The 24,311-nt window shown below is 41.4% G+C and overlaps 1 pseudogene; it reads right to left on the reverse strand.

The window, feature by feature from the left end:
* Positions 1-7,654: 7,654 nt before the first annotated feature.
* Nip7-ps8 (nucleolar pre-rRNA processing protein NIP7, pseudogene 8) lies at positions 7,655-8,984 on the reverse strand (annotated as a pseudogene).
* Between the last annotated feature and the right edge of the window lie 15,327 nt (positions 8,985-24,311).

The raw sequence follows: 24,311 nt of genomic DNA on the forward strand, positions 1-24,311 counted from the left end.
AAAATAATTTGCTTGAGAAAAATTGTTTTCTGCCAGGGAGTTTTATCTTTCTCTCTTGAACCTCCTCCCCATGGAGAGATGCCACTCCCTTTGCTGCCCTTGACCAGTCAAGCTGCTGTTGACAGTTGTGTATGAAGGACTCCAGGTTAGTGAGGGACCCTGTCTGAAGCGGGTATTAACAAGAACCTGAAAGCTTTAACTTGGATCCTGAAGAGAAATTCTACCTGTTGCTTAAACATTCACAGCTTCTAAGGAAGGAACAGCACAGAGTAGGGAAGTGTGGGGCTGAGGGTGGCAAGTGCACAGGGAAGCAACCTGCAGGCTGTGCATGGGCAGCAGCCTGAGCCATTGGGAAAGAGTTTCAAGGTGAAGGGGCCACCATCCAGGGCTGATGCTTTGACAGCAAAAAGAGAGTGCCTTAAGAGAACTTTCTTTGAGAGAGTCTGCCTTCCTCGCCTTATCTGCTGGCCCTATTGCAAGAGAGGAGTCTGTCTCCAACATTAAGTCACCTTCCCTGTTAAGTCATCATTGACATGGAGAGTGCCGAGGGGATCCTATCCCCTCAGCAGCCAGTTCCTGCCCATGTGGTCAAAATGCCCCAGGTTGGGGGGCAAGGAAGCCCATAAAATAGTTTCAAAAAGAATCTACTAAAGCTGTGAAGAACTTTGTTTTGCCAGTCAAAATTTAGATTTCAGGCTTTGGTTATGGCCAAGGTCAGGATTAATGTTTTCTTTTCCATGGGCCTTTAATCCAGTGAGACAGTTTGGTAAAGGGCTGCTACTGAGGTCCTGAATGTCCCAGGTGAACTGGTTACAATTCTTATGTCAGCCACTTGGCATCTAACAGCCAGGTCCTAATCATCTCTTCATCATTTTGTTATTGGTTCTTACTAGAAGCCTAGTGTCATTTGGAGGCTGGTTATATTGAGAGGCAAAGCCACCAAGCTGACACTGAAGAGAGATACCCCTTGAGGGAAAATCTAAGTCCTGAGAGACAATCGGTAACAGATCAACTGCCTCTCTGCCTGCCTTTCTGTTTCACAGGCAAAAAGCTTCTGCTTATTTTTACAATGGCCTTTTTGTCCCAAAATGGCCTCCTGGTTTAGCTGTGTGACTAAATGCTATTTGTCCTCTTCAGTGGACCTCTATTCTCTAGATTCTCTTCTTGTTTTGTCACCATCCCACTTGAGATGCCTGTTAGTAACTGTTCTGGGTCTTCTTTACCACCAAGGAAAGACAGAATCCTACTAGAGGCCAGAAAAAATGTTCCAGACATGGATGGAAAACCTTCACTCCTGACTGTTGACTTCCTGAAGGTAGGGAGTGCTCCTGGTCTACCACCAGGCTCCAAGGATAGGTCTCTGAGGGGCTGGAAAATGTCCTACCAATCTGGCTAAGGTAAGAAAAAGATATAAAGAAAAAGTTACAGAAACTTGAGGGGTTAAGATAAGTTGCTGAGAGAGTTAGTGTAAGTTGCAGAAAAAGTAAGGTTGAAGTATGGTTCAGGGTCTGAGCACCTAAGTGGACAGCATCTAGTAGCTGTAGAGGAAGATGCAGAAGATATCATAACAGAGAGACTGAGGAAGAGAAAGAGGAAAGAAGGTAAAAAGAGCAGGAAGCTAGGGACAAAAAAGAGACAAAGAGAAGAGGAAGTTAGAGAGCTAAAGAGAGATAAAAGTCAGGAGAGGAACATATACTGGCAACAGTAGTTATGGAACCTAGGAAGACATTACCTGGCAACAGAAGAGAATTCCTGGCTAAAGATCAGTGTGCCTAATACAAAGAAAAAGGACACTGGGTCAAGGACTGCCCCAGGAAGAACAAGGGGCCTCTCCAGTGGCCAGAAGGCCTAGAGTGCTGTCTATGAGCAAAGATAGAAGGGAAGCCCATCCAATTGTATTGTGAATATGGGGGTCCAACACTCTGTGCTCCTATGACGAAATAGGCTAGTGTCCAGCAAAAGACCTTGAGTACAGGGTACTACCGGCAACAAACAATACTCATGGACTACCCGAAGAACGGTGGGCCTTGGCATGGGCCAGATATCCCACTTGTTCCTTGTGATTCCAGACTGCCCCTATGAGTCTGAACCTGGCAACCCTGCTCCGCACCCTGAACTAGACCCCCCCTTCATGACTATTAGCAGGTGCTCGCTAAAGCACAGGGGCATTATCAAGATCTGACTGAAGAGCCACCAGAGGGGGTAGATGATATCTGTTCCATAGATGGGAGGCAGCTTCTTAGAGAAGGAAAAGATGGGCTGAGGCAGCAGTGGTAGATAGAAACAGAGTCATATGGGCTCAGGCCCTACCAGAAGGCACCTCTACTCTGAGGGTAGAGCTCGCTCCCCTCACCAAAGCTCTTGAGCTGAGAAAGAGACTTAACATCTATGTGGACAGCAGGTATGCCTTTGCTATAGCCCATCAGCAGAGGGGCCTACTGATATCTGAGGGCAAGAAAAAAAGAGCTTCTGGCTATGTTAAGGGTCCTCCATGACACAGCGAGGCTGACGAAGAGACTCTTGTATAACTCAATGGGAAAAAAGATCCTGCTACAAAAGGAGGCAGAGGCCATGATAAAACAAATGCATCAATGGACTCACTTAGGGGTAAGCAAACTCATCCAGATGTTTTCAAAAACTAAATATTATGTCACAGCTGTCAAGTATCTTGTGGAACAGATAGTGCACTGATGTATACCATGCCAAAAGGTAACTGTTTTCAGGAAAGTTGACTCTGGAAGGAGGCTCCATGGGGAAAGACCTGGATCCTACTGAGAAGTGGACTTCACAGAGATAAAACCAGGAAAATATGGTTACAAATATCTCCTAGTGTTTATAGATACCTTTTCAGGAATAGGTAGAAGCTTTCCCCACCAAGCAAGAGATGGCCTCGGTAGTCATCAAGAAGATACTGGAAGAAATCTTCCCCCTGTTTGGAGTGCCCAAGGTAATTGGGTCAGACAGTGGCCCTGCCTTCATTCCCAAGGTAAGCCAGGGTTTGGCCAGGCATTTAGAGGTCGATTAAAAAATTATATTACATCTTCAGACCTCAAAGTCCAGGACAGGTTGGGAGAATAAATAAAATTCTAAAAGAGGCCCTGACCAAATTGACCATGGAGACTGGCACAGACTGGGTGACACTTCTTCCCTCTTGCTCTATTCAGAGCAAGAAATGCCCCTTCCAGATTCAGCCTTACCCATGCCCCCAAAGAGACTACAGAGTTCTGAACAGGTAAAAAAGATAAATAGAACTCTAAAAGACACCTTGACAAAATTGGACTTAGAGACGGGTTGGGGGAAGACTGGACTGTCCTCCTTCCTATTGTTCTGTTCCACGTACCGAACACTTCTCACGCTTTTGGCCTAATATCTTTTGAGATTATGTATGAGAACCCTCCCTCATTAAGTTGGGCGGGGTCCCTTACCCTGAGGTTTTTCCTAAAATGTGTTTGCTCATTTAAAGTCTTTAGAAACAGTCCAAAGTGGAATTTGGAGCCAAGTGAAGGACGCCTACAAGATGGGAAGTCCAGGGCACCTCACCAATTCCCAGCAGGAGACACAGTCCTGGTCCAGCAACACCAGATAACTTCACTGGAAAGGACCCTATCTAGTACTGTTAACCACTCCCACTGTTGTTAGGTAGATGGGAATGCTGCATGGGTCCATGCCTCCCATTTGAAGACAGCACCAGATATTCTCAGAAATGAATGGAAGTTAGAAAAGACTGCTAATCCTCTTAAGCTTTATCTCTGTTGTAAGAGCTTATAATCCCCATATCCCTCAGAAACTGATTTGGCAAATTTCCTCCCAGGCCTGGGAGGTAATATGGTCCATCTCCAAGGTGGCCCCACCATACACATGGTTGCCCACTCTCACCCCTGACTTTTGTAAGTTGGTAGCTGGGCTGGACACCTGTGAAACTCCTGACACAGATCCTCAGAGTATGCCCTTAAAAGTCCCAAAGAGATTTTCACCTGGGAGCAGGTTCAGATGCGGAAGTCCAGAAGCAAGTTGCCAATTGGGGAGACTGGGGTTTTAGGTTTGCCCCCGAGATGGCCGAGACTGGGCTACCATCCGACGTTGTGGGTGCTTGGAAAGTTTATACTGTTCTGCTTGGGGATGTCAGACTAATTTCCACACTCCCAGGACCCTTAGTAATTCTCTTGTTACTTTTGACATTTGGACCCTGTATTTTTAATAAGTTAATAGCCTTTATTAGAGAAAGAGTTAGTGCAGTGCAGATTTTAATGCTTTGCCAACAATATCATGCCTCAGAAGACCTTGGGGGAAAAATTGAAGAAGGCCCTGAGTTCTAAGGTTAGAACTAGTCACAAGCAGAAGTGAGGAATGAAAGAATAAAAATTTTAAACTATCCCCCACTGACCATGCTGTGAGGACACGTGTATCTCACTGCAAAGAATAACATAACATGTTTTGGGGATGTAGCCTGGCTATAGCCACCACAAACCATCGATAAGGCCTGACTTGAGTCCTGAGAAAAACAAGAACTAGGGGCAGCTTGTCCCAGAAGCAGGGTGGCCTAGAGTTGAACTGAGCCCAAGTTAGATCATGTGTGCCAACGTAAACCAACCAATGAAATTGCTTAGTGTGACTGTTGCCAACTGCCTCTGTAATTTTCCCTATAAATACCTTCCCCTAATTGGGCTCGGGGTTAACTCCTTTGTCTAATGTGTGAGATACATGTCGTCCCCAGAGCTCTGGTTCCTCAATTACACCTCTTGTTTATTACATCAACACAGGTTTCTCCTTAGTTTTGGGGGGTTTCTGTCGTCTCGAGATTTGAGTGGTGTTCTTTCCCACCCTAGTGGTCATTTAACCTCTCCCTGTGGAAGAGCAACCCCACCAATGTGATTTAAAAACCTTATACCTTCAGGCTATTGCATCAGTCACTTTGTCAATCAGTGCTCTGTGAGTGGTGCTCCTGAGGTAAGGCCACTATGGGTTCTTACAACATTATGGTATGTTGGCCAGGAATCATGCTCCCCCAGACCACAATTGGGGAAGAGATCAGAGATAAGCTCAAGCAAATCTGTACTCTGTGGGCTGCACTCCTGTGTTAAGGCCACTTTGGTGTCTTACAAAAGAACAAGAGTACAAATTGTTCCCTTTCCAGTCACATTTCTAAGCCTTTCTTTATCTTCAGATGATCCTTGAAAAATTCCTTGAGGTTTGGACAAAAAAAAAAGAACGCAATAGGACTTGCCCATCATAAGACCTCAGTTCTAGTCCAGTTGAAGGCTGAGGCTACCCCAGTCTGGATCAGGATATACCCAATGTCCAGAGAAGTTAGAACAGGAATTCACATGTCAACGATGAACTGGAGATATGACTTGCTACTGGGGCTAAGCCAGCTGGGTAAACAAGCATCTGCTAAAAAAGCCTAGTCCTGTCAGCTTGAAGTCACTTTTTCCCCTCATGTTTATTAACTTGAGTATTTCTTATTTACATTTCGATTGTTATTCCCCTTTCTGGTTTCCAGGCCAACATCCCCCTAACTCCTACCCCCCTTCTAGATGAGTGTTCCCCTCCCAATCCTCCCCCCATTACTGCCCTCCACCCAACAATAACATTCACTGGGGGTTCAGTCTTGGCAGGAGCAAGGGCTTCCCCTTCCACTGGTGCTCTTACTAGGTTATTCATTGCTACCTATGAGGTTGGAGCCCAGGGTCAGTCCATGTACAGTCTTTGGGTAGTGGCTTAGTCCCTGGAAGCTCTGGTTGGTTGGCATTGATTTTCATATGGAGTCTCAAGCTCCTTCAAGCTCTTCCAGTCCTTTCTCTGATTCCTTCAACGGGGGTCCCATTCTCAGTTCAGTGATTTAATGATGGCATTCGCCTATGTATTTGCTGTATTCTGGCTGTGTCTCTCAGGAGAGATCTACATCCAGTTCCTATCAGTCTGCACTTCTTTGCTTCATTCATTTTATCTAGTTTGGTGACTGGATATTTTATGTATTTACATTTCCAATGTTATCCCCTTTCCCCTCTGTACTATACTGCCTCCCCCTTCACCCTTCTACGAGGATGTGCCCATTCCCATCCACCTACACAAAGTTCAACACCCTGGGGAATCAAGCCTTCACAGGACGAAGGGATTTTCCTCTCATTGAAGCTGGACAATGCCATACTCTTCCACTTATGTGGCTGGAGTCATGGGTCCCTCTATATGTATTCTTTGTTTGGTGATTTAGTCACTGGGACATCTGGTGACATTTGTTTGATTGATATTGTTGTTCTTCCTATGGTATTGCAAACCCCTTCAGCTCCTTCAGTCTTTTCTATAAATTCTCCATTGATGTTCCTATGATGTGCAATGATTAGCTGCAAGCACCCTCATCTGTATCAGTAGGGCTCTGGTAGAGCCTCTCAGGAGACACCCATATGTGGCTCCTGTCAGAAAGCAGTTCTTGGCATCAGCAATAGTGACTAGGTTTGGCAGAAGCATATGGGATGAATCATCAGGTGGTGCAGTCTCTGGATGACCTTTCCTTAAGTCTTTGTCTCTGAACTTCCTCCTATGAGTATTTTGTTCTCTTTTTTAGAAGAAATGAAGCATTCAAATTTTGGTTTTCCTTCTTCTTGGGCTTCATTCTTCTACATACAGCCATCCAGGAAATTTTGATAGACATTGCATTGAATCTCTTTATCACTTGTGGTAGGATATCTGTTATTTTATTATGTTAATTCAACTGATTCATAAACATAACAGAACTTTTTGTCATCTGACTCATTCAATTTGTTCAAAGACTTGAATTTTTTTATCATAGAATGCTGAATTACAAATCCAGCTTGGATTTCATGATCATAGTTTAATCCAATTTCGTCTAGCAGGTTTAAATGCTTGAGATAAAATTGAAGAGTCCAGAGAGAGGTCTGTGTCACATACTATAATTAGACAGGGTCCAAAGGAAGTCTTCCCTGAATTTTTGCAAAGATTGACTTCAGCAACAATAGAATAATATCAGATTCAAAAGTCAGAAAAAGACTAATTAAATTTTTGAAAATTGAAATTCAGATTGAAGAGGGTGATTAGACATTTAAAGGCAAGATCAGGCCCAATAGATGAATAAATTAGAGATATAGCTGCAATTGAATCTCACGTTTATAGTGATAATATGATAGAAGTAATTTCTAAAGGTATCAAGAAAAATCAAAATGGCAGATATTTTTAAACCATTAAAATTTATTAAACTTCATATATAAAACCACAGGCATGGCACACTATCCTTAAAGTCCACTGTGCTATTATCATCCTGGAAAAGTGGTATCACAGTTAACAGTAAGATTACCCCTGTTCTCACTGAAGTGTCTGAGAAGCTGTCACTCAGAACAAGTGTCCTGATTCAAACAAACATGATGCAGATACAAAATAGAAACACTCTATGTGTTCACACAAACAGTCACAGGTTCTGGTTTGCATGTTTTAGATTTTTGAGAAAAATCTCACTAGGTAGCCCAAGATAGCCTTGAACTTGCCAAATAGCCTGAGCTGGCCTTACCTTTGTTATCCACCTGGATTTGATTCTAGAGTTCCAGAAACCCTATTTTTGAGCCATTTCTGTTGATAAGAATCCAAGCTGCATATCTCAGTGTTATCCTGATTTAGCATGAAGGCTAGCACATAGGAAACAAAGCTAAGTCCTCTCACACAGCAAAATGTTCTTGGGATGACTATTGTAAATCAGTGTCTCTTCTTGGCATACGTACTTTCCAATATCTGCTTGATGGAACATGACCACTACAATGGGGTCCACTTTTCTGCACTCTTGGGTAGACTTCACTGCTATCCTAAAACCCAAAGGAATGTCTGCCATGGAATAAACCACTACTCCCTGGTACTGAGCCGTGTATTCAGTGATTCAACTCAGACAGGATTTCACACCAGGTTTCCATACAAGAAGGATTGCTCTGCTCTAGTTTTGTCCATACTTGGCATAGGGTACAAGGTGTTTTAATGTGCAACCAGAAAGTGTGGGTCTTAGTAAACTTTCCAAAACATGTCCCCAGGGACACTAGCTTATTCTGGATATGTTGGCATCCAGTTTAGGGCTCATCTCACTCAGATAATACACTTGGTCTTTGTGGAGCTGGAAAAAGTAGGTGCCGTCCAGTCTGTCCAGTAGGAGTTGTAGATTCTCTCCAATGTGTTTTGAAATCTTCTCAAACAGAACCCGGGCCTCTTTTTCAATCAAAGGCTTCTTTTTCCCCTAGCTTGTCTCCCGGGATCTTCATCCCTAATGGGAGATATTCTAATTGTGGTAAGGAAGGTAATTTGAAAACGGATTATAGGCAAGACATGACTAGAAACAATTTTTTAACCTAGAAACAATACAAAGAGAAAACTTCAGCCTTCTGGAAAATGCAAAAAGTGTGTCAAATTCTGCCACTGGACTGATGAATGCAGATCAACAAGGGATAGGCAAGGTTACCTTTAACATCAGAAAAGGAGTCCTCCTGTAGGCCCTGATATCAAATTTGATATAATCATTCTGTGCCAGTAAATGTGATGTGTTAGAGGGGCCTGCGTTAGCTAGAATAGAATAAAGACCCTGATTTAACTTGTTTCAGATTAGCTTCTGTCCATGTTTTAGGAGATTACGAAGAGTTCCCTGGCACTACACTCCAACACTATGGATTATGATCAAATACTCCTTGGTTTCTGATTTGACAGGTAGTGCATTGTGTGTGCAGAGGTTGCAGACTGACTTACACTAAAAATCTGGTAGCATATCATAAATGTTCTGGACACTGAATCAGCTGATCCTGGCTGAATTCTCCTATTTTTCCAAATAGAAGGTTTTTTTACCCATCATTGTGAAGACATAACAAGCCAGGTGGGGCTTCACATTTCTTGGAATGTTGATTAAAAACTTACTGGTTTGTCCAGAAATGCTAAAGGACCCTTGTACTATGCTCACCTTGCAGCAGAGCCTGCGCTGCTCTTAGGGAGAAACCAATGACCATGGGAGAATAGAAAGCCCAATAAATGAACTTTTTGAATCCCCTCTATTGGATTTACAGAAACCTACATTTTTTTGTTATATTAAAATTTTTGATGTAGATGATTTTGACCTCTAAGTAATAATGATTGCTCTGTCTTATACTCTGCAGTGCTGGGATTAGAGACCTCAGCTGCCCCATGTACTGATATAACAAATTATAAGTGACATCAGTCTCGGAAACACAGTAATATATGCTCTGTGTCCTTCTTGACCTAAGATTTCTTTAGAAAAACTGGTTAAGAATTTTTATTTTATTTCATGTATTTACTTTTCAAACTTTATCTCCTTTTTGGTTACCCCCACTCCCATCCCCATCCTCCTGCTCATATAAGGATGTGCCCCCTAACACCAACATTTCTCTACTGGCTTCATGCCCTGGCATGCTTCTACACTAGGGAATCCAGCCTTCACAGGACCAAAGGCTTCTCCTCCCACTGTTGGCAGATAAGGCCATCCTCTGCTACATATGCTGCTGGAGTCATGGGTCCCTCCTGTGTACTCTTTGGTTGGTGGTTTCGTCCCTAGGAGCTCTGAGTTCTCTGGTTAGATGATATTGTTTTTCTACCTATGGTTTTCCAAACCCCTTCAGCTCCTTCAGTCCTTTCTCTAACTCTACCATTGGGGCCCCATGCTTATCTGCATGCATTCCCATTGTATCTGTAAAGCTCTGGAATAGCATCTTCAGGAGACATCAATATCAGGCTCCTGTCAGCAAGCACTTCTTGGCCTCTGCAATGTACTTGGTTATGGAAATGTACTACAGTTTCAGAATCCATTCCTCTGTTGAAGAACAATTGAGTGCTTTCTAGCTGCTGGCTATTAAAAGTAAGGCTTCTGGGAATATAATGGTGCATATATCCTTGTAATATTGGGGGAAAGTACTATGTCCAATTCAGATGAACTGCCAGATTGATATCTGCATGATTATATCAGTTTGTAATCCCCCAATAATGGAGAAGTAGTCCTCTTTCTTCACATCCTTGCCAGCATCTACTGTCACCTGAGTTTTTAATTTTAGCCATTCTGGCTTTTGTGACTCAAGGTTGTTTTAATTTACATTTTCCTGATGACTAAGGATGTTGAATATCTCTTTTAAGAGCTTCCCGGCCATTAAATATTCCAAAGTTGAGAATTCTTTGTTCAGCTCTGTACCCCATTTTTAATAGGGTTATTTGATTCTCTGGAGTCTAACTTCTTGAGTTCTTTGTGTATATAGTATATTAGCCCTCTATTGCATGTGAGATCTGTAATGATCTTTTCCAATCTGTTGGTTGCGATATTTTCCTATTGACAGTATCCTTTACCTTACAGAAGCTTAGCAATTTTGAGAGGTCGCATTCATCTACTTTTGATCCTAGACCATATGCCATTGGTGTTCTGTTCAGGAAAATTTCCCCTGTGCCCATGTGTTTGATGCTCTTCCCCACTATCTCTTCTGTTAGTTTCAGTATATCTGGTTTTATTTGGAAGTTATTGATCCTCTAGGACTAGAGCTTTGTACCAGGCAATAAAAATGGATCAATTTGCATTCTTTTACATGCTGACTGACAGTTGAACCAGTACCATTTATTGAAAATACTGTCATTTTTCCCCTGGATTCTTTTAGCTATTTTGTCAAAGGTAAAGTGACCATAGGTATGTGGGTTCATTTCTGGGTCTTCAATTTTATTCCACTGATCTACCTGCCTGACTCTGTAGGAATACCATACAGTTTTATCACTGTTGCTCTGTAATGCAGCTTGAGGTCAGGGATGGTGATTGCCCCAGAAGTTCTTTTATTGTTAAGAATAGTTTTTGCTATCCTGTGTATTTGTTATTCCAAATGAATTTGCAAATTTCCCTTTCTAAGTTTATGAAGATTTGAGTTGAAATTTTAATGGGGATTGCCGTGAATCAGCATGTTGCTTTCAGCAAGTTATCCATTTTTACTATATTAATCCTGCCAATCCATGAGCATGGGAGTTCTTTCCAAAATCTGAGATCTTCCTCAATTCTTTTTTTAAGACAATTGATGTTCTTGTCATACAGATCTTTCACTTTCTTGGTGAGAGTTTCACCAAGGTATTATTTTTTTATTATTTGTGACTATTGTGAAGAGTGTCATTGGCCTAGTTTCTTTCACAGCATGTTTATCCTTTGAGTAGAAAAAGGCTACTAATTTGTTTAAATTAATTTTATATACAGACACCTAGCTGAAGTTGTTTTTCAGGTTTAGGACTTTTCTGGTGGAATTTTTGGTATTCCTTAAGTTTACAATATCATCTGCAAATAGTAGTATTTTGAATACTTCTTTTATAATTTGTATTTTTTGACCCTTTTTTGTTCTCTAATTGTTTTGCATAGGACTTCAAGTGTTATATTGAATAGATAGGGAGAAAGTAAGCAACCTTGTCTTGTCCCTGATTTTAGTGATATTGATTCTAATTCCTCTCCATTTTATTTAATGTTGGCTACTGATTTGCTGTACACTTCTTTTAAAAGAACTCATAGGAGTAATAAAGTTATGAAGTGTAAAAACTTAGTTCAATGGTAGGGAACTTGCCTAGCATGTTGAGGTCCCCAATTCTCTCTTCTGCTAAACACACAGATGCAACTTTCCTGCCTGTATTTGTAGATTGATTCCAGAAAAAAGAAAATTGCCTGTAGACTAAGCAGAGGATGCCAGAGGCACACTGAACATTTACTTTGATTGTTCTCTGGGGCATTCATTAATGGAGTAAGTGAGTCAGGGTGTGTGGTACTCATGACTAATCTTAACAGGGAGACAGAGATAGGATAGGAGGATGAAGGCTAGCCTGGAGTGCAGAAAGATGTTACAACAGTAACAAACTGAGAATGTATACATATGAGGAGAAGAAGAGAGCATGAGAAAGATCTCCGTTTGCATTTGCCAGAGGGAATAATCATATCAAGCAAATTTTGGGGTGGAAAGTTATACATTGATATTTCCATTCATCTCTTTCTACTGTGGTGAGCTCCGTGTGCAGCCCAAACTACAGGACACCTATTCCTCTTCCTCTGTCTCTGCACTGATAGGTCCCAATTCCTGCAGGACAACCATGTACATTCCATATATATAAAAATACATTTACATTATATATTTTCCATTTTCATATCCTTTCCCATTCTTAATATTGTGCCTTATGAATTAAGAAGTTTAAATTCCAGACTTCAGGGGGAGATGTAGGAACATCTCTGTGTTATTTTTAGACCAGCTTGCTCTATACAGTGAATTTAAAACAGCCAAGGCTATATAAAGATATTCTATTTCAAATGAGAGAGAGAGAGAGAGAGAGAGAGAGAGAGAGAGAGAGAGAACGAATCAACCTGAAATTGGTCTGTGGTTATGTTTGGAGTGATTAATGTTTTAGTTCACAATTTTCTTGTGATTGTCAGAGGAAATTGCTTATATACAAGAAGGTCATTGTGAAAAATGATTCAAAATTCTGCCTAGAAGAGATGAAAATCTCTGTTTTTCTCTATATGCCGAAAAACTGTATATTCTAAGGGGCCTGTGTTGGAAAAAGTTGGTCTCCTGGATGTTTGATAGGTGTGTCTGTCACATATATGTTGATTCTCTCTCTCCAAAACGAAAACAAACTCACAGATTCCACATGAATATTCACACTATTATTTATAACTCCCCAAAAGATCAACTCTGAAAAGTCAGAGGTGTCCTTCTAAAAATTATATTCAAGAAGTAGAAGCAGAAGGACCTAAACTGAAGTGGTGGCATGAAATGCACAGTGAGTAAGGCTGCCATGGGAAATTAGTTTATTTGAATTGATGTCATTCTTCTTAAACAAATTAATATCAAAAAAACAAAACAAAAACAGCCAAGCAAATATTAAATAAAAGAAACAACAACAACAAGTTGCACAATTATGACAACAGTCGAGCAGGCACATCATCATCAAGGAGAATGTGCACATGATTCATAATAAAGTCAAGGGATCTCCAGCTTTACTACAAATGCTGGCCTGTCTTATATTAACGAACAAGACAGAGTTTAGGGATCTGATGGAAGGGAATCTTAACTGAGAAAATGCCTCCAGGAAATCCAGCTACAAGGCATTTTCTATATTGACTGATGGGAGAGGGCCAGACCGTTTTTCATGATGTGTTCCCTGTTCTGGTAGTCTTTGGGTTCCATAAGAGAGCAAGCTGACATTGCCAGGAGAAGCAAGGCAATAAGTCTCTTTTCTCCATGCCTTCTGCATCAGCTCCTGCTTCCTGTGTGAATTCTAGTCCTGATTTCCTTCAGGGATTAATAGCAATGTGAGCGTGTAGGTGTTGGCTGATTAAAGTATTTCAGGTCATAGTGTTTCTAACAGCAATACTAATCCTTTCAATGATACAAAACAAAATGTAAATCATCAAAATGAAAATCACAAGTTAATCATCTATCACAATTATCCTTAAAATCTGTCAGAACCAGGCAGTAGTGAACCTGTGGAAAAATGAAGTTTTCCACTGTCTAGTCTGGAAAACGTCTGAGTTGACAAAATTACTTTTTTGGCAGTCCCTCCAACCTGAAAAATTTCAGGATGCTCTGGCCCTAATATTTCCACTCCTATGATATCTGCAACATAAATGAGTTAATAAAAAGGCAAGGAGGACCCTCCCCTGTGTCCCTCACAGTTACCACAACACTGAAGTAGAAACAAGCAAGGTGTCTGTGAGCAGAAGCCTCGATTTGCTGCAAACTTAAGGAATAGTTTCCTTATTTCAAGGATGGCGAAAGGCCCTCCCCACAACTCAGCCTGTGTGAATCTCACATCCCAGTGTAGAGAAGAATCCCAACATACAGGATTCCATTGATGTCTCATTTATACATAATTCAAACACCAGACAAAAACATTTAAAGTGATGTCAATGAAAACAGTGTTTGCTACAGTTGTGGGTGTCCACCAGGAAGACCCCACAATCCTACAGGACACAAGCTTATTTTCCTTCAAATACAAACTGTTGATAGGTCAGTAATTTTTTTTCGTTCATCTTTATTAACTTGGGTATTTCTTTTTTACATTTTGATTGTTATTCCCTTTCCTGGTCTCTGGACCAACATATCACTAACGAATGCTCCTCCCCTTCTCTATGGGTGTTCCCCTCCCTATACTCCCCCCATTACCACCCTCCCCCAACAATCACATTCACTGGGGGTTCACTCTTGGCAGGACTAAGGACTTCCCCTTCCACTCATGCTCTTACTAGGCTATTCATTACTACCTATGAGGTTGGAGCCCAGGGTTAGTCCATGTATAGTCTTTGGGTAGTGACTTAGTCCCTGGAAGCTGTGATTAGCTGGCATTGTTGTTCATATGGGGTCTCAAGCCCCTTCAAGCTCTTTCAGTCCTTTCTAAGATTTATTTTTTATAAAGTCATAGTACTGTGCCCTTAGGAAGACACTTAGTTCCTCATATTGTTTACCTATTCATAAATTACAGCCTATAATTACACCTTCTATGTGTAAAGCTAGAAGATTAGAATGTGGGCCTATGTTAACTATTTTAAAAAGTATATCAATGTTGGCTAGATCAAATGTTAATTCTATTTTGTTAAACTTAGTTTAACTTGAAAGTTTTTAAACCTGGCAGGCTGCCTATCAAACTTCATTTCTCCCTCAGTTCCCATAGATGCTCAACCGCAGTCTCACCTCCTAGAATGCATCAAACCCCTGTGGCTTTCTACCTGCCCCATCCTTTCCTCTCATCAGTGGATCCTGAAGACCTTCCCTCTCCTCACTTGTTCTCCCTCTCCTCACTTGTTGCTTTGTCCGAACACACAACCACTGTTCCCATTCCTGCTAATTTCAAAGGTCACTACTGCCAGGGCTACATGTAGGATGATGTTGGATCCATAGAAATCCTTCTGCTTCTCCAAACACAAACTCTGAGTCCCATCCCCAGATCTGTAGCATAAAACCTGCTGCAGTCTCCATTTCCCTGCTATATTAGTGGGGATCACAGGGATCACAAAGATCTCTAACTCTAACTCCTCCTAATGACCCCATGATCGCACCCTCCAATCCCAGCAGGCACAGGCTGGAAACATGCAAGCAGAGCAGGCTATAAGAACAGATGCATACAAAGTTTCTACAATGCACCAGAAAGCCACCATACTATCCTCCTAAAATCCAGGAATCAGAGAGAAAGAACAAAATACTCATCCTGGAGAGACAAAAGCAGATCTCATCACCCAGACCTATAATCTTCAGAGCTTCAGGTGCCTAGATGTCAGCCTGAAGAGCACAACTAATAACATCCAGGACAGCATGTACCCATTGGAACCCAGCAACCCTACCATAGCAGAAATATTTCAACACAGCTAAAGAATGGGCCAAGACCTTAGAGCATTCTTATGAAAATGATAGAGGCGCTTAAAGAAAAATCAAAGACTTTCTAGAATTAAGTGAAAATGGATATACATCATTCCAAAATTTATGTGACACAGTGAATGTAGATATAAGTGGAAAGTTCATAGCAATATGTGACTAATTGAAAAGTGGAGAGAACTGCTTCCTGCTCTCAAACCCTGTGGGAGAGAGAGCTCACCCCCCGGACAGGTGGGCACTCCTGAGACTGCAGAGAGGGAGAGATCACCAATACTGCTCACCCCAGCCCACATCCCTGGCCCAAGAAAAACTGTATAGGGCCTCTGGGAACCAGAAGATTGGGGCATTCAGGCCTGGAGCACCAGGGACACTGTCTGGACCAGAACAGACCCCATCTACGGCTCCCTGCACCCAAAAACCGAGGGAAGGAGAGCTAAACTTTCAGAGGGGCAGACACGCCTGGAAAGCCAGAAGAGACTACACTCTGCCCACATTTCTAACTCCAGAGAAAAATGCCTAATGCCATCTGGGACCCCGGTGCATGGGGCCCAGGGAAAAGTCAGTTCAGGCCCTCCTGGTTGCCGCACTCACGGAGAGCTAAAAAGCAGCCCCCAAGGAACAACTTCAGCCGCAGGACCAGAGATAAGACCAACTTTTATGCTCAAAGCGACCTGCCTGGTGGACTCAGGACTCACAGGGGCAAAATTCCTCTGGGATCGGACACTTCCGGTCTTTAGTTGGAGCTGGCACCTTGCTTATCTTGTCAAACAGCTCCCTGCTCCCAAACCCGTTGAGAGAGAGCTCACCACCCAGACAGGTAGGCACTCCTGTGACTTCAGGGCAGGAGAGACCACAAGTACTGCACACCCCTGCCTACATCTCTGGCCCAAGAGGAAATTGTATAGGGCCTCTGGAAACAGGAAGATAGGGGCATTCAACACTGCAGTTCAGACACCACCCAGATCTGAAGGGACCAGGTCAAACAGCTCCCTGTACCCAAACCTGTGGGAGAGAGAGCTAAACCTTCAGAGGGGCAGACATGCCTGGGAAGCCAGAAGAGACTACACTCTTCCCACATTTCTGACTCCAGTGGAATCCACCTAAAGCCATCTAGGACCCCAGTGCACTGGAATCCCCGGGAAAACCAGTTCAGGCCCTCCTGATTGCAGCCCTCATGGAGAGTTCAAAAGCAGCCCCCCCCATGTGCAACTTCAGCCCTGGGACCACAGACAAGACAAACTTTTCTGATCCAAGTGACTTGCCTGGTGGACTCAGGACACAGGCCCACAAGAACAGGTAAAGACAAGTAGACAGGAAAGACTACTCTCTGAAAGCAGAATACTCTGTTCCCATAACTGGCTGAAAGAAAACAGGAAAACAGGTCTACACCACTCACTACACACAGGCCTATAGGACGGTCTAGCCACTGTCAGAAATAGCAGAATAAGGGAAAACCAGAGACATCCTGATGACAAGAGGCAAGCACAGGAACCCAAGCAACAGAAACCAAGACTACATAGCATCATCGGAGCCCAATTCTTACACCAAAGCAAACACTGAATATCCAAACACACCAGAAAGACTTAAAATCACATTTGATCATGATGATGGAGGACTTTAAAAAGACATAAAGAACTCCCTTAGAGAAACGCAGGAAAACATAAATAAACAGGTAGAAGCCTACAGAGAGGAACCACAAAAATCCCTGAAAGATATCCAAGAAAATACAATCAAACAGGTGAAGGAATTAAAAATGGAAATAGAAGCAATAAAGAAAGCACAAAGGGAGACAACCCTCGATATAGAAAACCAAAGGAGAGACAATGAGCCATAGATACAAGCATCACCAACAGAATAAAAAGATATAAGAGAGAATCTGAGGAGCAGAAGATTCCATAGAAACCATCAACCCAACTGTCAAAGATAATTTAGAACAGAAAACACGTGGAGAGATATCATACTTGAGACATAGGAGCACTCCTGTAAGCTCTAGATAGAAATGTGAAAAAAAAAACAAAAACAAAAACAAAACAAAAGCCAAAACACATACAAAGGAGTAGTCAGAAAGAAATAGTCAAACTGAACGTTAATGTTAATAAAGTTGAAACAATACAAAGTATCAATAAAACAAATGTCTCTCAGACAGAAATCCACTACCCAAAGACTACAATGGATAGACCCATGGCTCCAGCTGAATATGTAGCAGAGGATGGTTTTTTTGGTCACCAATGGGAGAAGAAGCCCTTGGTTCTGCCAAGGCTGGACCCCAAAAGGACAGATGAATGTAAGGATGGTGTCAGACAGGTGGATAGTTGGGGAGGGGCAACACCCTCACAGAAGAAAGAGAAGGGGATTGGAGAGGGGAGCCTGTGGCTGGGAAACCGGGAAAGGGAATAACATTTGAAATGTAAATAGAAATCTTCAATAAAAAAATAAGTGTAATTTAAAAAAAAACAAGTAGAGATGCTCAGATTACAAATGATAGCAATTAAAAATATGGCAATCATCGTTACCATGATTTGATCATTACATATTATGCACTCTGCATACCCCCCATACACACATACATATTGAAGAATCAGGGAGATATTTGGAAGGGAAGCATTCCAGGGTGAATGGAGGGGGACAAGAGAGGGATACGAAGGCTGAATATTGTCAAAACAAATCACAGACATATAAAAAAAAGGTAAACTAAAACAAAGAGTTTGTTCTTTGAGAAAATCATAAGATCAGCAATCCCTTATCGAAATTAACTAAACGTTAGAGAAAGCCAGAGAATCCTCTGGACATATTTAAAAACCTTTACTCCATTACAGTGAAATCTCTAAGAGATAGGGTTAAATTCCTCAATAGCTCCCACTTACAACAGTAAAATCATGATCATGGGGGAGGGAGAGGGGAAGTGATGGCAGCTTATGGACAGGAAACGAGGAAGGGGAATAACATTTGGAATGTAAGTAAAGAAATATAACTAACAATTTTTTTGAAAAAAAGAATAAAAAGAGACTTATATGCCCTAATGAAATAGAACCTGTCATTATAAATCACTTCTCCACAAGAAAAAAAACATCTCAGGATAAGGTGACATTAGGACAGAATTCTACCAGAATGTCAAAGAGGAGCTAGCATCAGTACTCCTCAAATGATTTCACAAAATGAAGTAGAGGAAGAAATTGACAATACATTCTAGAGGGCCACAGTTACCTTGAGAATCAAATCACACAAAGACCCAGAAAAGCAAGGAGATTACAAACCTATTTCCTCTATGAACACAGATGCAAAAACAAGAAATAGAGTATTTGCAAACCAAATCCAAGACCACATCAAGAGAATCACTTACTAGGACAAAGAAAATTTCATCCCAGAGAGGCAGGGACGTTTCTGCAGACAAAATTCAATACATGCAATCTACCATATAAAAGAACTGAAAGAAATAGCCACATGAAGATCTCATTACATGTAGAAAAGCCTTTGACAAAAATCAGGACCCCGTGGTAACTAATACAAGTCTTGGAGAGATTAGGGATACAAGGGACATAGCTAAAAATAAGAGCACAATTTAGACCATAACCATAAACAGCATCAGGTTAAATGGTGAGAAATTCAAAACAATTCCAGCAAAAACAAAATGAAGGTAAGATTTTCTACTTTCTCCATACTCATTTAATATAATACTTGATGTCTTATGTAGAGCACTAAGAAAAGTGAAGGAGGATAAGGGGACACAATTCAGAAAGGAAGAAATTAAAATATTGTTTGCAGATGATATGAGAAACATTGCTGACCCTAAAACTCTACTGGAGAATTCGTACAGCTGAAAAACACTTTCAGCAAAGGAACTGGATACAACATTAACTACAAATAAAGAAACTCATCAGTCCCCCTTTATACAAAGGACAAACAGCCTGAGAAAGAAATAGCCTCAGACAAAATAGAATACTCTGTGACCAAACAAATGAAGGTCTTACATAATAAAAGCTTCAAGTCTTTAAGAGACAAATTGAAGAACAGTTGAGGTGAAAAGATCTCCCATATTCATAAATCAGTAGGATTTTCATTTCCTCTATTGAAAAGTTTACATGAATAACCATGAGAGCCCTGAAACTTGCTTAGATAGCTTGTTTAACACAACAACAAGAGCCCAGGCACCAAGATCAAGAATTAATAAGTGGGACTTCACGGAACTGAAATGCTTCTATGAGAGATTTTTAGAGTGTTAATAGGACAAGATGGCAGCTTATTGAAATGCAAATATTTCACCAAACCAACATCTGATGGCAGACTAATTTACAAAATATACAAAAATCTCAAGAATCTAAACACTATGAAACCAAATAAACCAACTAAATATGGGGTACAGATCTGAATAGAAAATTCTGAATGGAGGAATCTCAAACATCTAAGAAGCATTTAAGCAAATGTTTAACATCCTAGGTTCTCAGAAAAGTGCAAATCAAAATGACTCTAAAAATCCATCTGATACTTCTCAGAATGGCTAAGTTCAAAAACACAAGTGAGAGCCCATGCAGTTAAGGCTATGAAATAAGTGCTGGTAGAAATGGTAACATGTACAGACGCTATGACAATCACTATGTCTGTTTCTCAGATAACTGGGAATCCATCTCCAGGACATATACCCAAAGGACACTCAATCCTACCACAAGGTCATTTCCTAAATATGTTCAGAGCAGTTTTAATCATAATACCCAGAAACTGGAAACCTAGATGACACTCAAAAGAAGGACGGATAGGGAAAATTGCATATTTACTCAATAGAGCATTACAAGGTTGAAAAAAAAATCATAAATTTTGCAGGCAAAAGCCGTAGTGAGGTAATCCACTCCCAGAAATTCACACAGAAATGAATTCACTTGAAATTGGTTATTAGCTGTAATGCAAAGAACAATCATACAACAGACCCATGGGATCAATACCAAGAGAGCTCAAGTGTGGAATACAGGGTCCTCTCCACGGAGGGACAATAGTATAGATTCCCTGGTGACAGTGGGCAGTTGGAGATGGATAAAGCAAAGATGAGGGAACATTATGGAAGCAGAGAGTACTGGGAGAGATCAGTGGAAGTTAGACTCATTTCAGGGGTGAGGAAAGAAATCCAGTGCAATAGAAACTCCCTGGAATCTACAAGAGCAATTCTAGCAAAGACCCTTAGTAAGGATTTGAAGCCTGAACTGGCCATCTTCTGTAAACAGGTATGGCATCCAGTGAAAGGAATTGGAACACCTACACAGCCACTCAATCTTCAACCTATAATCTATTCCATATGGAAGGTGTCCTAGGGTAATAATCACACAGAAATTGTGAGTGTGGATACCAAGTGACTGGTACAACCTGAGCCCATGCCTCAAGCAGGAGCCCATACCTACCTGGCAGTGTCTGGAGGGCCAGGACCCAGAGGATGAATAGTCCAGAGATGTTAGGTAGAATCAAATACAACTGGGGAAAATGTCAATGGAGTTGTTCCTAATGATCCTCTGCTATACTTGTAGAAAGGAGTCTATCATAACTGTCACCAGAGAGTTTTCATCCAGCAATAGATTGGAGTAAAGGAAGAAACCTAAAATCAACTATTATGCAGAAGTCAGAGAATCCTGCAAAAGAGGGGAAGAAGCATTGTAGAAGGCAGAAGTGTCAAGGACACCACAAGCTCAGGACTCAAAATATTAACTGACCTAACCTAGTCCCATGGAGCTTGCAGAGCCTTCACGTAAAATTAGGGAGCCTGAATCGGTTCACACATGCCCTGTTTATATATTTTATAGTTGAGTAGATTGGTGTTCTGGTGGTATTCGTAACAACTGGAAGTCAGCCTGTCTCTATTGTGGATTGCTGTGTGTATGTTCTGCTTTCTCAAGAGTGCCTCTATTCAGGTGAAGTCAGGTAAGATCTTAATTAGTCAGATAAGGCTATAGCATGGAATAGGGGAGTGGGAGGAAGGGGCAGAGCTGAAGGTTTACAGAGGGGAGAGACAGAGTTAGACAGAGGGGGAGATGATACAGGATATTGAGAGAAATGTTTAACCAGAACCACATGGCCTGAAAGAGCCCCAAGTTGCTATCAAAGGCAGAAGAGTAATGTAGGCTACATTTGCCCCATCTGGGTATGCGGCTTGGATTTATATCAATTGAGTTTTCAGTTTTTAGTTTCGGCTTTTTCAGAGTTGAGGATTTACTGATATAAATCTGGCTGATAAATTACAAGACTCTGTACATTTGATTCAATGGGGTTATGAGGACTTATTCCAACAGGATCCCTCTTTCTCCAGGCTGGCCTGGGAAGACCAGGGCATTTCTGAACCCTGCTATCCATGGGAACCAAGGGGGCAGAAAAGACCACTGTTGTTGGCAGCAGGATATACCATGAACCATTTTTTATAATCAACAGGTATGTGTCTCTCACAGTTTTGCCTGCTTTTGGGACCTCTTTCATCCTACTGGTTTGCAGTGTCCCACCTCAGTATGATGGCATGTGCCAGGCTTAATGTAACCTGTCCTGTTTGGTTGACATCCGTGGGAGGCCTGCTCTCTTTTGGAAGGAACCAAAGGAGTTGATGTGAAAGAGGGAATATTGGGGTTGGGGTGGTATATGGAGGAAATGAGGGAGGAGAAACTCTTGCTAAGGTGTAATATATAAGAGAAAAAAATCAATAAATATGAAAATACCATAGGAAATGATTCATGTTCAAGACTTCTCAGGAGACTCTCAAACAAGATTCCTGGAGGCTCCACAGTAATTCTAGAAACTTCACTTTGTGATGCTAGGGTCTAACCCCTTCAGAGCAAGGAAGAGAGGGCAGTGAACAAGGGATTCCAGAGTGTGTTCAACCTGAGTTCCAGATTGGGAAGATTTTGTTAGATCCATTTTTTCCTAAAACACTTACAAGGAGCCTGACACCTCTACCACAAAAAGGAAACTGTTACAGCATACTTGATCATAATTGTCTTAATTCCTTAAAAAAAAAAACAAAAAGCAAACAAACAAACAAAAGCTTTGACTAGCCACCAGAAAGCCGGCTGCCAGTCTGTACAAGTACCTGTGACCCCATAAAATCAAATCTTCCCCAGCTTGTAATTTATTAGCCAGATTTATAACAGTAAATCCTCAACCCCAAAATGCCTACACAAAGAAATCAAAACTCCATTGATATAAATAAAATTTTTAGTTGTGAAGTGGCTCAGCTTTGGGAGACAACTTTCATCCCTCTGGTTGTAATACAGATAAACACTTAGTATCCACCATTAGTTCCAAACACTGAAGGTAGAGTTAGTTTGTAGAAAGAAGCACCAGCGTGAATGGAAAGTGAAAAATCAGAGAGGTATTAGACAGAAAAGGATGTGCCCAACTTTGACAAGAAGATATAGGAAGGGAAGCTATTCAAGAAGTCAGTGCTATGAGTAAAGGATAGAGTCCAGTTTTAATGGGACAATGGTACAGAGAGAGGTTGAAGAGAGTACAAGAGAGACACAGGTAAAGACAGAACAAATCAGAGAGTGAGGTGGAGACAGAAGATTAGAACTGATTTCCAAAGTTAGTATGAGACCAAATGAGCAATTCACAGGAAGCTGAGAAAAGCCAAAATGAATCAGTTACAGTGGAGGGAAGTTTGAAACCAGAACAAATGAAATCAGGCAGCCAGAGATCAAAAATCACTAGAAAGTGGTGAGCTTATTTAGCCATAAATATCAGAAGCTGAGAACATTCTAAGCCTAGTTTGATTGGACAGAGGCTAGAACCTTCCAGGACTAGTCCTATGTCAGCAGACCAAGGCAAAAAGCCTCAAAGATGACAATTAATATGTGTAAATAAAAGTGACTTTTACAGGAAAGTATTTGACTGCTGCCTGGACTGAAACCTCTAGAGGTAAGTATGGATAAAGCCTATTCAGTTTAGGTACCAGTTTCTACAGACTGTGAAAGACATCACCAGATTCTTCTCTTTCTAGGAGTATGGACGTGTGCCACCCACAACTCATTGTCTGTGTAGTGTCACTGTGTCTTTATCTCTCTGTGCATCTTTGTTTCTCTCTACCTCATTCATTCTCTCTCTCTCTCTCTCTCTCTCTCTCTCTCTCTCTCTCTCTCTCTCTCTCTCCTCTCTCCTCTCTCCTCTCTCCTCTCTCCTCTCTCCTCTCTCCTGCTCTGTCCACCTCAGAACTCACCTGTAGAGGATGTAGACTATGAAGTACTAATGAGGTGAATCCTGATAGTTAAAGTGATTGAATTGAAAAGCAATTAGGATATTCCTAAACCACACCTTTAAGTAAATCTTGGAAAGGATTTTTAAGTAGGAATTCTTCAGAGGATATTACAACCCCCTCAAACAAATTTGGAGGAGTCACCACAAGGTCTGTGGGTCTTATTGGACTACATGATAGAAGAAAGCCACTATCAGAGGTTTGGGGCTCTGCTATGCCCACCATATAAGAGTTCTACCACCTGCTCTCCATTTTGTGAACACTCAGACTTGTAACAAGTTCAGATCCCATCTCTGATGATGTTTGTGGAAGGAATTATTGTAAGTCTAGCACAAGTGTACATAGTAGCTCTGCAGAAAATTCCATTCATTTATGGAAGATTGACCACAGTTCCCGAAGTACACTGGTTATGGCTACTCATATTCCAATCTGGACTAACTCTGGAATTAATTCAAGTCAAAAATTAGTTTGCATACATAACTTTTAATTTTTTCATAAGTTGAAATACATATAGCTGGTTCAAATAGAGACTCGCTAGAAAAACACGCCTTTAATCTGAAAGCTGAGTCAGAAACTTACCCACCTTTAATCCAGATTTTGGGACTACAGGACTGGGCCACACCTTCTGCTGGAAGCCTATATAAGCACTTGGAAGAAGGAAGCCTTCTGTCTTTGCCTGAGTGCTTTCATCTTACTAGCAGCCCATTTCCTCTTAGAGCCCACTTCTTCAGAATTCTATTATA

This window comes from Rattus norvegicus, chromosome 2 (genome assembly GCF_036323735.1).
Source record: "Rattus norvegicus strain BN/NHsdMcwi chromosome 2, GRCr8, whole genome shotgun sequence".
NCBI lineage: Eukaryota > Metazoa > Chordata > Mammalia > Rodentia > Muridae > Rattus > Rattus norvegicus.